The sequence below is a fragment of the Engystomops pustulosus genome, chromosome 3 (assembly GCF_040894005.1).
Source record: "Engystomops pustulosus chromosome 3, aEngPut4.maternal, whole genome shotgun sequence".
In the NCBI taxonomy this organism is placed as follows: domain Eukaryota; kingdom Metazoa; phylum Chordata; class Amphibia; order Anura; family Leptodactylidae; genus Engystomops; species Engystomops pustulosus.
In genome coordinates this window covers 196031780-196045435 of record NC_092413.1, presented here as the reverse complement: position 1 = coordinate 196045435, position 13656 = coordinate 196031780, and the positions used below count along the sequence as shown (strand labels likewise).

The following is a 13656-nucleotide window of genomic DNA, read 5'->3' as shown; positions in this document are numbered from 1 at the left end:
TCCCTTATAGATTCTGGCCTGGAGTCTAAATCAGGCCTCTGTCCTGCACCTGTGAGCTATACAGAAACCCAGGACCGGATAGAGTAGACGGCCCACTTCCAGCCTACCCCTACTCCATAATAAGCAGGCCCAGTACGGACATTACCAAGGTGTCTATGCTAGCGAGGCCAGACTGACTACTCCTGCTCACCACATGTCTGTATTAACCCTTAGGTTTCTGCAGACAAGTCCAGGGCTTTTACCATACACCCTTCATCTGCCTAAAAGACAGATCCTCCCAAACTACACCTCTCACTTTCTCTCAACCTGCAGAGGTCGGCAGGAACGGGCAGGGGGTGTGGGAAAACGGGAGCAATAGAGGAGGAACTTTTAAGCTCTTTATACTTTTATAAGCACCCCCCCCCCCCCGACATATTATAAAAACATCTTTAAACCTTGACAACCCCTTTAAGAGCAGGATAAGGTATATATATAGCAATATATTCATGCCAGTTGTCTTAAATTAGACTAAGGGACAAATTGTAAGGTACTTGCAGCATTTTTGTGATGTAAATTGATCATAGTTTTAAAAAAAGGAATATATTGATCTGAACTTATTTATTAAAATTCTCTTTTATATCATCCTAATAAAAGGGTAGGAATTAAAACACAAATCTGGCTAAGGAAGCCTGCCCTATTACTATGCCCGATACCACAAAGGGTACAGATACTGGAAAGCTGCTCATAAATGTTATCCATATCTTAGACTTACAGTTCAGACCCCTAAAGGTTTCTTAAGTATGGTAAACATAACATAGGTGTTTCCACTACTACATGACATAACCTCCAATCTGAATATGGATAAATGTGTAATCATATGAATGGTGGCCCACATGTTTCCCATATGAATAGATGAGAGGTATCGATGAGAAGTAATGAGAGGTATCGATGCTTGAATATTCCCATTCATTTTTTTTAAAACCCCACAGAAGTGCATGGATCAGTGGCCAATTCACATGAGACACCCAAAAAGCCTTTGCAGACCCCAATTCATCTGACAGGTGGAGGGCTTAGTGGTATTTATGTCCTTAGGGGAGAACCCATTAATCTTGGTAAAAAATGATAAATCTGAACATGGATATGGAGATAGTGTGTTATGGAGTAGAATGAGCCACATAATGTCCTATTGTCACGGGTGCTCCCGCGATCGCTGTTTCGGATCGCGGGCGCACCCGTGTCCCGACTTGTACCTTCAGAGCTGGGCTCTACTCCCCTTCCCTGCCTCCAGCGATGGCCTCTCTGACTCCCGCGGCTCGGCGCACGTGTCCCTGTCTCCTAGGGCGCATGCTCGCCGTCACACCAAGATTTAAAGGGCCGGTGCGCCGTTAATTGGCGCTGGCCTGCTATAAGTTTCTGCCCCTTCCCGTGACCCTTGCCGAATCTTTCAGCCTCACAGCCTAAGAGAAAGCTTCCTTGCGAGTATTCCTGCGTTCCTGTGTCCTCCAGCGTTCCTGTGTCCTCCAGCGTTCCTGTGTCCTCCCTGCCTGAGCTGAGCAGATTGTACATAGTGTCCTATCTGAAGGCAGCATGTTATAAAGCAGGAGGAGCTGGGCACATAGTACATAGTGAGGCACATTTACTTACCCGGTCCCGCAGAGTTTGCGAAAGTGCATTGTCCGTGTATAATGCTGCGATTCACTTAGAATGTGCGCCAGATATCCTGCATGTGTCGCTTCCGAGCTCAGGTCCACCGGAGTTCACCATCTTCTGATGTATGTAAGTGCTTGGGCTTGAGACACAATTTGAATCTTGAAGCCTGCACTCAGTCTGAATCAGCCGGATCATCTGACGGCACGCACCCCATCGCGTGCGACACAACCGTAGAGCAAACCCCTGTTAAATACCTGTCAAAGCTGCACAAATCCTGAAAACCAAGAACAGTCTAACGAAAGTGCGATCCACAACCTTTAGTAAATAAGCCCTAGTGTAGTATCTGCAAGCAGCGTGTTATAGAGCAGAAGGAGCTGAGCAGATTGACACTGTGTCCTGTCTGTAGGCAGCATGTACAATGCTAAATAAGGCAACGTGTGCATACACATGAGCCCAGATATATTATGCAGTCTGCACCAGAAATCTGTCGTGGACTGCACATAAACACATGCGAAAACTGGTTCCACCTGTATTTATGAAGTATTGGCGTTAGTATTGTGTCGTGGCTGCACTGTGTCCACCAGAAAAAAACTCGGGGACTCAGTTCACGCATTGTGGCCGCCCGCAGGGTGCACCAGATTCATGAAGACGGTGCTCTGGCCTTCATGAATGTGGCGCACTCTGCAGGATAATGAGGGAAACTGCATTGAGTGAAGTTTGCCTCACTATTAGTAAATATGGTCCAAGGAGTTTTGTTACAGTTTCGAAGTGCGGTGCCATACGGAACATACTTAACATCATATAGGCAATGACGGCTAGGACTCATTGCAGGTCTTTATTCCATTTATGTAACATATTAGTAAGCTGTCAATGCCGAATAATTCCATGCAGTTATTCTGTGCGGAAGACATGTCATTGTGGTGGAACCATGGAGAGAGACAATGGGAGGGCAACACACAGAAGATGTGGCCTTCCAATCTTTCTCCGCAGGAGATTATTAATGCAAACCACAATGTATCCATCCATCTGAAAGTTTAATATAAACCTCACCATGTTACAGCAATAACCAAGTACCAGCGAAGCAGAGCGCAAGTGCCAAGGAGTTCAACTTGCACACGCAGAATAAAGTTTCTCTCCATCAGAAATTGTAGTCTAGATCCCAGTTGCCTTGGCTTTTAGCATTCTCACTGCAGTAATGGCTTCAGCCTCGCTTATCAACCAATAAATCAGGTAAACTACTGCCACACAACAGCAAAGCTACAAGCAAAAGGCAAGTCATACCAGGCAACACAGGATCCGTGCCAAGTCTTATTGTAGACTTCACGACCACATAATCCCTCCAAATGCCCAATAATAGAAAAATGATAGATAATTTCAATTTCCTGCCACTGTAAAGTCAAGGTAGGAGACAATAAAAGCAAACAATTCAGGGAAATGTACTTTTAGTGAAATGTCAAAATGCAAAAAATGAATTCAATATAAACTTGATCTTGTCAATCAAGTCTTATTTTCATACTGGAAAATTTTATATTTAGGTGAGTGGGTTGAATCCTATAAGTAGTAAACTCACGGTGAACTGAACTTACCTTTATATTTCAGTTTTAAAAATGTATGTCCACTTACACTATGGGGCACATTTATTAAGGGTCCGAACACCGCATTTTCGTCGGGGTTCCCGACTTTTTACCCTTTTGCCCCTGGTTTTTGGCGCACGCGATCGGATTGTGGCGCATCAGCTTACATGCGACATAAATCGGGGGGCGTGTGCATCGGACAACCCGACTGATTCGGACAAACCGTGGAATTTAAAAACTAAATTGTGTCACAATATCAGCACTCACATGCACCGGAAGAAGAAGGTGAACTCCGGCGGACCTCAGTGGGGGATGCGACACATGCAGGAAATGGGACGTACAATCTTAGTAAATCACGGCAGACCCGAATCCTCATCAGACAACGCACAGCGGGGATCGCGACGGGATGGGTAAGTAAATGTGCCCCTATGTATTTGATGTCTTAAGTCTCAAGTGTGATATCCCCTCTATGCAATGAAGCTCCCACTGATAGCCAAGTGTTAAAAATTCGAGTGGTTTGCGATAAAGCTTCCTTGGGACTGGATTCCTGTGCCAGCTATTGGTTTACTTTTTCTGACTACCCCTTGCCAACTGGTTGGGACTTCCATTTACATTATGGACTACAATTTTGTCTCTAAGATACTCTCTTAGTTTGACTTACCTGCTAAACTTACTTTTGGCTTTTCCTCCACCCTGTTCTTTATATTAGTTAGTGTAGGAATATCACCAGGCAATTGTCAGGTATGCAGAGATTGGGAACTTGAGGGTAATACTTTTTCTGACCATTACAGACAGTCCCCGGGCTACATACAAGATAGGATATTTAGGTTTGTTCTTAAGTTGAATTTGTATGTAAGTCGGAACTGGTATATATAAAAATGTTTCTGTCCCTCTGATAATTGGATTTTCAAGATCTTGTTCTGTCATGGGAACATGTATTATCAATAAAACTTCATTACAGACACCTTACAGCTGGACCTTGCAGCCTGGGGCTAAAGCTTCCAGAGACTTCACCAGAGGTCACAGTGGGCAGAGAGGTCCGTCTTTAACTAGGGGTCGTCTGTAAATCGGTTATCCTTAAGTCGGGGATCACCTGTACATGACTTATATATATGTATTTTGCCTTTGTAGCAGTTTCTTCCACTATAGGTTCTATCATTTATTCTCAGTTATTGTAGAGCTGGATGGTGGCTGGTCACTAGCTGCATGATGTCTCCAACACACTGCATACAGAAAGAAGAGGACAACTTCTTCACCAAATCATACTGTAAAGGGTCATTCCACTATTTGAGGTTGAATATAACCCTAGCCCTGTCTCAGGAGAAGGGGTTATATATAATAACATCTCTCCCACATATGCCCAAGATAGGAATACCCCTTTAAGATCTACATATTAAGACCGTGCTGTAACGTTTGTAAAAATCGAAATAGTTTAAATAAGCAATAAAAGTCACCAACAAAAACATGCTACATTCTATTAGTAACAATGGACCTGCCAATGGCTGTGATAGCGCGGTAAGATGATCGCATGGCATGCTGGAGTCAATATATTGATTGTCTGAATACGTGGATGAGGTTATACCAGATAAATTACACGCCACTTTAATTACCTCAAATGTAAATTCAGCAACACTCCTAATAAGATGGATGATGGATGTCAGCATCAATGTAGTGTACAATGATGTAACCGGTATTGTAGTAACAGCACACAAACAACATTACATCACCTGCGACAAAGGGAGGCAAACGAGTTATTGGGGGAATTCATCTAAATTCTGGCATCAAAAATCTAAAATATTTGACTCTTCAAATAGATTTGCCCAATAATTTTATGATTCTTTCCATTCTTGAAAATGAACAGTGTTAGTATGGCCGGTATTTACAGCTCATACAGTCCAAGGCACTTAGCCTAAATACACCCGATTAACACAAAGGCCGATTTATACTTAACAATTAGCATCATTAGCTCATTTCTTAGTAATTTTAATGATATTTGGTCAGTCTTAACACAAGATCAAATATTAATCTAAACCTTATATATTTGACATTCATCTATTGTGACCATAAGACCTTATTCCTAAAGACTATTACCATGTGTACCCTCATTCCAAGATACTATGATTCCCCTTGTGCCCCATTCCAGTATTCCATCAACCCCCGTGTGCCCACGTCTATGGGGCAGATTTACTTACCCGGTCCATTCGCGATCCAGCAGCACGTTCTCTGCGCTGGATTCGGGTCCGGCCAGGATTCATTAAGGTAGTTCTTCCGCCGTCCACCAGGTGGCGCTGCTGCGCTGAAAAGCATCCGAACGCGCTGGAGTTCACCGGGCAAGGCTGAGTGAAGGTAAGTGCAAGCTCCGCGACAGATTTTTTGCTTTAAATGCAGCGGTTTTTCCAAATCCGTCGGGTTTTTGTTCGGCCACGCCCCCCGATTTCCGTCGCGTGCATGCCAGCACCGATGCGCCACAATCCGATCGCTTGCGCCAAAATCCCGGGGCAATTCAGGGAGAATCGGCGCAAATCGGAAATATTCGGGTAACACGTAGGGAAAACGCAAATCGGGCCCTTAGTAAATGACCCCCTATGGGTTTACCATATTTTTCGGACTATAGGGCGCACCAGTCTATAAGGCGCGCCATCAATAAATGCCTGCTAAAATATCTAGGTTTATAAATAAGGCGCACCGGATGAATGACCAGCAGATGGCAGACCTGTGCACAGTTCAAGGCAGCTGTTGTCTGTAAGTACAGTTCATATATAAGGCGTACCGGACTATAAGGCGCACCTTTGATTTCTGAGAAAGTAAAAGGATTTTTTGTGCGGCTTATAGTCCAAAAATACGGTACAACTTTGCCCCGACTCCTATAGCTAAGTTCTGTGTTCCCACCACTATATAAAATAGCTCCCTATGCCCCCACTTTTATTAACATGTCACTTGAGTTCCAACCCCTATATACTATGACCTCACTCAAATATATTATTATATTACTTTATCTCCACTCAAATGACTAGTGATTCAGGGAACTTCAAAGACTATGTAGAAAGTAGAAAGTTTCACCAATTTATTTGCCAAAAATTACACTTTGAGAGAAGTTGGCTGTGTGTGACTCGCTGAAGAGAATTCAGGAGCGATGGGAAATGAGAGGGTTGAGAGAGACATTGGCTGTGTATGACTTACTGAAGTGAAATCAGCTCCTTCATTCACCCCTTCCTCATGCTATGTAGGAGGTTTATGCATTTGACACAGCACTGAGGAAGACTCACACTCACACAGGGGGATTTGTATATATGGTGAGATAACTTTGGGAACAGAATGTTAAAGTTTATATGCATAAGGAGGAACAACTTATGGATTGATGCACTTCTTTTTAGTAGCAGTTTTTAAAAATGTGTTTATTTAGGGGGATTAAATTGACTGATAGGATCCATTTTAGTGTATACTAATTCTATGGGGGTTTTATATGCTGTCAATTAAAGGCAATAATGCCTTAGTATGTTTTGTGATAGCCAAGAGCAGTTATTTACTATCCCGGGCAACAGCTAGTATATTGTGAGCCCGATTCCCCCACTCCTATCTATGTTTAATGACAAATTTCCCCTGGTAATCTCAATCCAGTATCTCAATCCAGTAATCTCAATCCAGTAGGAGAACGCCAGCTCCATGTTTTGGATCTGCTATTTACTCTGCAGTCTATGCAGTTCTATGCACATGTGCTTGCAGTTTTTCGGTCATTTTCTGTTATGTATATGGGTCTTGCCGTGTGCTGTTGTCAACTGCTCCAAATTTATTGAGATAGTCCTGATAAATGTGGGTATAACCCTGTCCTAAGAATAATGTTGCTAATGAATCCCCACCAGCAAAGTGAACGGTCTTATTCAGATTAAAGGCAGGAGCAGGTGGTCTCTATATGAGTATAAGAGAAAGTTACTAAGTGGGCTATTTCAACCCACTTTCCAAAAACACACTAGTTTATTGGCTTTTTATCAAAATAAGCCCAATTTTTGTAATGCACACTTTGTTGAAGAAGCGTTAGGTTGTGAGCTTTACTGTACACAAGCATTTTAGCTAGAAAAAGTCTTTTTAAAAATGTTCCTTTGTCTAATAGTCTGAAGATCAGGAGAATACAGCACTGCCAGACCTTTCAACTGCTGTCCTGGAGATCAGGTGATGCCCTGACAAAGCATTTAACTCCTATCTCTGAGAGAGCAGAGCCTCTGCACGCTCCTCTCCCTGCACGCCCCAATATGAATATTACTGCAGGACCTAGAGTGATGCAAAAAATTGGGCTACAAATATGGAAAAGGGTATAAATTTGTAATATCCATAGTACCAAGATGGTGGCATTCTATTTGTCAACCCTTTCTAAGTCTCGGTCAAAAATCATCTGGCTGGCTTTTTGAGAACATACACCTACAAACACAAAACTAAGCCATTTTTAGCCGAAAGTATACAAAAATCTTTATTTCATTACATTAAAAAATTACATATTCCACAAAAGGAAAAAAGGGGGAGTGGGGGATACAAGCGGATGGTGAGGATGTCACACAGGGACACTTAAAAACATGAGCATCTGGGAGAGTAATGAATATTAGAACATCATGTCACATGGGTTTAGAAATGATCGTATAGTTCATACACAAATATATGACAACGGCCATGCACGAGATACTGATAAATATTCAGACTGATAATGCAGCTTTTTAAATACATAAAGTGCTCAGTGCATGTGCAAATAGTACATTGTAAACGTACCCATGTTTAAATTATGTCTCCCGTCTGCTGTGGATGGATTCCCCTTACGCGCGTTTCGGCGCAAGCCTTCGTCTGGGGGTATTGTTCCTATGAATGCAGCTGGATTTTATTTAGGGATCGGCCAATGGAGGAATCGTACACTCACCTGATTTAAATTGTTAATTCAAGCCGGCGGAGCTACTGGGCGCACACACGCTGGAAGGTGTCCGCCCCCAGCCCACGCTCATCCCCGTGCACGTGACCAGTCATGTGACGGTGACGTCACACCCGGACACGTGACCGGAGGGAGAGTCATGGGAACAGGGGGCGGATCCCACAGCCTGTGCGCGCACACCCCCGGTGTATTGACAGGTGAGAAATGTACCAATGTAGGAGTCAATGGGAGGAGAAGAAGAAACAGCTAGTGGGGTGATTCTAAAGTTACTAAAGTTTCTATTAGACATCAATTATTCCAGAACAGGGTGAATTGTACATATTCTATATCGATAGTCCATAAAACCAAAGAAAAGAGAGAACAGCGAAAAAGATATATAATGAAATAGTTATAAATAAGTTGTTGGGCAGATTATGCATTTATCTATTAAAGGTATATGGATCAAATTGTATATGTGTTTATTAAAATATATATGTTATGGATCACCTCTATTTTGGAAATAAATAGTGAAGGGAAGTGTAGGAAGGTGATTGGTGAGGGTGATAGGTGATGGGGTGAAGAAATGGGTGAGGTGGAAAGTGGGGGGGGGGGGTGAAAATAGAAGAGGTCCATAAAAATTTCAGTATATGGCTCATTGTCTTATATAACAACTTTTCAATTAAACAATATTAAAGTAGACCAGATAAGGCCTTATCTATATGTGGGTGCTGTTAATAGACCATGTGATTGTATGAATGAAATATTCCCATAAAAAGATGGCACAGTGATTAATGCAAAATGTGACATAATTGTTGTTCACATGTAAATGCTTCATAATATGTGTACATAAAAGATGAAAAATAAAAAATAAAATTAAGACTAAGAAAAAAATGAAAAAAGAATAAAAAATGTGAAAATAGTGGTGTTACAGTTAGGTCCAAGGAAGGTGTCCAAATGTCCTGCCCTTAGCGTTGATTCCAAGATGTCGAGGATATTCATATTCAAATCAAGGTGCTGTCTTTAAGAAAAGATGTATCCATTTCCCAATTTTATAAGGGACTGTCAGTTCTCCAAGACGCCTACATTTTCGCATACTTAATCAAATGCGGATCCTGCTAAATAACTAAAATGAAAATAATTATACAAGAAAATAAACAAACTCATGATAAAAAAAAGTCAAAAATTAATTAAAAGATTAAAAACCCAGCGCAACCCAGGTCGGAAGTCAGAGGAATGGTGCGTAAGTCAGGGTCTCATTAAGGCCTTCTGGGCTCAATGTTTTGAGAGTCCAGATCCACTTAGTCTCGCATTGTGCCAATTTTTGCGCTACAGGACCTCCCCTGATGTTGTTCTTAATGTGGTCTATGCCACAAATGCGAAGGTGTTTAGGATTACATTCGTGGCCTTCCTTGAAGTGTCTCGCCACTGGAAGTCCATCAGTGCAAAAATCTGGGTTGCTCGCTGCCTTGATATCCCGTACATGTTCCCGTACTCGGATTTTAAGTTCTCTAGTGGTTAAGCCGATGTATATCATACCACAGGGGCATGTGGCATGATACACCACTGCTCTGGTGTTGCAGGTGATGGTATGTGTAATTTTATACTCCTTCCTACCGCCTGAGTCTGAGGTTGTGGTTTTGATGATATTGGGGCAGGCTACACATCGACCACAGGGTTTGCATCCCCATTTTGGGCCTCTATTGTCTAGAAAGGTATGGCTTTCTTTTTTTGTATAGTGACTAGTCACTAGCAGATCCCGCAGGTTTTTGGATCTGCGGGCTGCTACACCCGGATGTATTGGGATATACTTTTGTAGTACTGGATCTGATCTTAACAGAGGCCAAAAACGCTCTAGAACTTTTTTCATGGGCTGCCATTGTGAGTGGAAATCTGTTATAAATCTCACCTTTTGATCTTCTTTTTGTTTCTTTTCAGGATAAAGTAGCTGTATTCTAGGTGTTGATTTGGCTCTATGGTAGGCCTTTCTTAGACATCTTTGGCTGTAGCCCCGATTTATAAATCTTCGTCTGAGTTCTTGTGCGCGGTGTTCAAAGGTTTCGTCTGTCGAGCAGACCCTTCTAATTCGGAGATATTGTCCGGTGGGTACAGCTTTTATGGTTTGTGGTGGGTGAGAGGATGTAATGCACACTTTGTTGAAGAAGCGTTAGGTTGTGAGCTTTACTGTACACAAGCATTTTAGCTAGAAAAAGTCTTTTTAAAAATGTTCCTTTGTCTAATAGTCTGAAGATCAGGAGAATACAGCACTGCCAGACCTTTCAACTGCTGTCCTGGAGATCAGGTGATGCCCTGACAAAGCATTTAACTCCTATCTCTGAGAGAGCAGAGCCTCTGCACGCTCCTCTCCCTGCACGCCCCAATATGAATATTACTGCAGGACCTAGAGTGATGTCAAAGTAATGTGACTGATCATATTCTTCCTGAAACAGTGCAAAGTCATTATACCCTTTCATGCTGCCAGGGGATAGGGTCAAAGGAGAAGTTACTCTGGGACTGAGTATGCAGAAGAGCTATGTGTGTGTGTAGAAGAGCTGTATGTGAGTGAATGGTTATAACAGAGCTGTGTGAGTCAGTGGTTGTAGCAGGGCTGTGTGTGAGTGAATGGATATAGCAGAGCTGTTTTTTCTGTGCTTGTGTGTGATCAACAGGGAATTTTTAATTGGTGTCATATACAGGCAGTCCCCAGGTTACATACAAGATAGGGTCTGTAGGTTTGCTCTTAAATTGAATTTGTATGTAAGTTGGAACTGTATATTTTATCATTGTAATCCCAGACAGAACTTTTTTGGTTTCTGTGACAATTGGATTTTAAAAATGTTGGGTTGTTATAAGAATCAATATTAACACTAAAGCTTCATTACAGACACCTTTGATAACTGTTCTAGCTGTTTATTGTAGCCTAGGACTAAAGAACAGTAAATTAAACACCAATATCCAGAGGTCCGTTTGTAACTAGGGGTCGTATGTAAGTCGAGCGTTCTTAAGTAGGGGACCGCCTGTATATATCTTGTATGACTAAATCTGGGGTGCGTCTTATACTCAGTAATATGGTATAAAATGTATATATTAAATTTCTCTAATACTTTTGGTTCTATATCTGTATTGAACATTTTCAAATATTACGACTCGATACATTTCCTATAATATTAATTTTGGTATGGGGAGATGAGTGCCCTAGAGAGATGAGTATATCTCCATTAGGAAAACCAAATGTTTCAATCGAACGGATGTGCATAGAAAACAGTAATTGAATCTGACTGTGGCATAAAGGCCGGTATTTTACATAGATTTACCAAATTAGTTAATTTCATATACAATTTTCTCATCCTGTATGGAGAAATTGGATACTAGGCATTGTATACAGAAGAAAGACACAGCTTCTCAAAATTCAATTACATCCTTCTACTCTTACAGGAGACGTCCTTGGGATTCCCAGAGGAAACACGTGAAATCTTTTAAAGGGTAATAGAATCAATTGATTTCTGACTAACGCCCCAAATAACTGAGCAAGTTCTAACTCACATGTACCCTGCCTGACAGGAGCGTCTAGAGCCGGATCAGGCGATAATTCTAGTCCCTGGAAGCTAGTAACTTCTGATTAATAAGGACTGAAAACTGTGGGCTCAAAAGTGTTAAATAAAGGGACTACATATAGTTTTTACATCTAACGCCATGTGAACCAAATGTCTCAAAGAGGTTTCCCGTTTGTGGGGCTGGTAGTGATACCGGTCACTTATCCTCAGGAAAGGGACAAAGGAACACAACTGTGGTCAGTATAAGAAAAATGGACCATTGTGCTGTTGAAAAAGTTGCAATCTCTGGAGCATGGCCAGGAATTATGACTTTTTCCCACTCATGCGAACTCCACGCACACTTAATAGCATGCTTGGAGGGACGAGGAGTAGGGCAGCCCAAGGCTAGGATAAGGGTGGGCCATAGTAGAGACACATCAGCTTGCATATTTTTCTATATCCATTTTCTATATCCATATCCAGAGCAACCCAAAATTTCGGCACTAGTGCTTGAACAAATGCCGCATTGTTAGAGTGAAACCTCCGGTAACACTATCTCACACTGTGGCGGGGTACAGTGTAATTGTCGAACCGCTCACAAAGCTGTCCGACGTATTCATGAGGGGACGGGGTTGGGGCGTGGTTAGGGGCGGTGACTGCCGCATGATGCCCAGCAGTCACCGCCACCCTATGGAGCGAGCAGGCGGTAAGCAGTAAGCAGCTCCTAGTGCTGAAATTTTGGGTGACAGGTCCTCTTTAAATGCAATACCGCACACTAGAAGAAAATAGTCAAGTTTTTTAAGTCTGGAAAACCCCTTCAAGGGATTTTAGAGCTCTTACAGATGTTATGACAGTATTCCCAGACCCTACCACCCTAGGCATAGCTAAAAAAAAAAGACTATTCCTAAAGTCTACTGGGATGTACAAGATAAATTCAGTGTCCCCATTTAGTTATCCATTAGAAAAAATGAGAATAAAAGTTTTTTATTTAAACTTTGTTTTTCTTTATGACACTTTTTGTACATGGACCCAAGTCTGCCCAATCACGACTGTACTATAAATGGGAAAGTTTGTCAGTACCGTGTTTTGCGACCTCTTTAAAGTTGCAAGGTCATGGACTATCAAGAATAATCAAACGCGGGTGCATTATCCCATACATTATAGAAAGAGCAGGGCTTTTAGGCTCTCGAATCGAACAAGAGAGGAGTAAAATGTGGATTAGGTGCCATATTACTAAATCCAACCTGCCCGAGACGAGATATATGTAACATAATGGAGATAACAGAATTCAATGCGTATATCACATGCAATTTGAGGTCTTAAAATGACAAATGAGAAATACGACATACATTCCCCAGCATGATGTGATGTCGCCTGGTGCCTCGTGGCCCGTGTCTGTACAGTTAGCACACAATGTCGTTAGGCAATTAACCTAATCATCCAGGACTACAATGTCGAGAATTTCCAGCGGCTGACCACTTCCAAAAGCAGATCTTGGCCTCATGAATTATAGGGAGAACATGTCGGATCTGAACTCACTGTATGGAAATGTTGTCTTTTGTATCATGCACTCTTTATTGTAAAATTACATTAACGGATCGCAGGCTAATATTTCTGCCCAGACAATGGCGCAGGCAGAGTGACCTCCGGAAGGGAACTTCAGTGAATAAAGCAATCACTTCATTGTGTTTAACTATTTCTCTGCAGTGAGAAGGTGGCAGATATCTGAACAGCAACATCATCATCATCAGTGCTGAAATTCTCATTTCATAAAAATGTTTACAAGTAGCAGAAAACCATAAATGTAGAGGAAAGATAGTGTAAAGAGACCAGAGGGTTACATACAAGTACAGGTTAATGAGGAAGTGATACAAAGAGATAAAAACAAACAACTAATAGAACATCGCTATGCCATCAGAGGATCCCTGCCCCCAACCACTACCCCCCATATAGAGGATCCCTGCCCCCAACTACTGCCCCCACATATAGAGGATCCCTGCCCCCGACAGCTACCCCCCTTATAGAGGATCCCTGC

At 42.1% G+C, this 13656-nt stretch overlaps 1 protein-coding gene across 1 annotated transcript in view; it reads left to right on the top strand.

The window, feature by feature from the left end:
• LOC140122542 (ribonuclease H1-like) overlaps positions 1–13656 on the top strand; it is a 294177-nt gene that overhangs the window by 168024 nt on the left and 112497 nt on the right. The gene's annotated exons all lie outside the window — the stretch shown is intronic.